This window comes from Pteropus medius, unplaced genomic scaffold, assembly GCF_902729225.1.
Source record: "Pteropus medius unplaced genomic scaffold, Ma_sr-lr_union100, whole genome shotgun sequence".
NCBI lineage: Eukaryota > Metazoa > Chordata > Mammalia > Chiroptera > Pteropodidae > Pteropus > Pteropus medius.
The window spans coordinates 50,259,641-50,261,756 of NW_024340849.1; positions in this window are offsets into that span (position 1 = coordinate 50,259,641).

Genomic DNA, 2,116 nt, shown 5'->3' on the forward strand with positions numbered 1-2,116 from the left:
TTACTCAGCCATAAGAAGAGATGAAATAGTGCCATTTGTGACAACGTGGAGGGACCTTGAGGTAATTATGCTAAGCAAAATAAGCCAGACAGAAAATGTTGAAAACCACATGATATTACTTATATGTGAGATATAAACCTAAAAGCAACAAACAAACAGAACAAACAGAGACTCATGGACATAGACAACAGACTAGTGGTTACCAGAGGGTAGGGGGACAGGGAGGATGAGGAAGGTAAATAGGGTAAAAAGGGTCAAATATGTGGTGACAGAAAGAAATCTAACTATGGGCGGTGAACACACAATGCTAATTATATGTATATGCCTTACTATTAAATTGTACACCTGAATCTTACTGGATTTTGTTAGCCGATGTTGCCATAATAAAAACTAATTTTAAAAAATGTGGAAGGAGAGTGGAATATTATTCAGCCAAGTGGTTTGTATTTGTATTTGGGGGCTCTTCCAAATTCTCATCAATCCTGCTAGCCCTCATTGTCATCTAAGGCTTAGCCAATTTCTCCTCTTCATCTTCATATGTAACAGACTTGTTAGTACAGCCCACATACCAGTTAGGTGCCTGCTTCCAGACATAAAAGCTGGTGCAACTCTCTGAAATCCTATGAAGTTTTCTTTTCTTTCTAAATTCAGTTCATTGAAACTTATTTCGACCACTGTTCATCATGTGAGTAAGAAAGTACAATTATTATTTTATTTAGATTTTTCTTTTTACAATGAGAGGGAAGGATTTTTTACTCTCTGCTACATCCTAAGTGTAATCAGACTTCAGAATGTCTTATATTTCCTTGATTCTTTTCTTTCCTTCACTCTTCACATCTAATTTCCCTGCAAATCCTGGCAGCTATATCTGCACTGTAAATCTTGAATTTATTCACTACTCTCCATCTCCAGGGATTCTACTTGAGCTAGTAGCATCACTCACTTGGGTCACTGAGGTAGTCTACTAATTTATCTCCACGTTTGTATTCTTGACCCTTCTATATTCTGTTCTCCACAGAGAAGCCAGAATGTTCATTTAGATGAAAAAAATCAGATTTCCTTTCTCAAAGTTAACAATTGTTTGTTTTATCTTGACTAAAATACAATTTCTATCACAGCCGACAGTGCTCTACATCATCTGTTCCTTGACTGCTTCTCCAGTAACATCTCATACTATACTTTTTTGTCACTCATCAAACTCCCACCTACACTTTCCTATTGCACACCAAGATTTGTTTTGATTTTTGCTGCCCACCTCATGGCTTTTGTATTGCTATTACTTGCCAGGGAACTTCCCCAGATTATCACAACTTTTGGCTGTCAGATCTATTCTTCACAGATCATCTCCGTATTGCATGGTATGAAAATTTGCAAAAATTTTCAAAGGTTCCCTCACCCACTAGGTTGTGGCTAAGTTCAACCAAAGGGATACACTTATAAGAGATAAAATGTTAGGGGGAAGGGGAGACATCATGATATTCTCCTCACTTTTGTATTTGAGGATTTATTTTTGGCAGCAATTGCATATTCTATGTGGTTCATGCTCCCACCATGCAGGCCCTGTCGTAGGTTATAGTACTACTACCTCCTTTGTTTCTTTCACAAGAGACAAAGGACTGGGAGTGGTTTCCTTCCTGCTCATCTCTGGGTTGCCTTGTTAAATCCTGTTTGACTTAATGACTCTTCCAACGACCATATAAATTACCCCTATTTAAATATCTGGTGTAGTTTTTTATTTTTCCTGATGGAATTTGGCTGATGCATTTGGCTACAAGTCATCATTCAGTTCTGACCTCAAATAATATCTCTTCAGAGTAATATTCCCAGATCATCCTACTTACAGTAGTTTCCTATTAACTCTCATCATATCACTCTCTTTACTTTAATGCCTGTCTTCTATTAGAACACAGGCTTTACCAGAGCACAGACCTCATAAGTCTTGTTCAGTGTTGTTTTCCTGTGCCTAGAATGGTGTCTGGAACACAGTAACACTTTAATATATATTTGTGTAATAAAAAAGAAATATTTTCTAGTACTTTTATAATTTTAATTTCTATGTTTACATTTTAATCCATCTAAAATTTATTTTTGTATCAGATGTAAAGTATAAGTATAA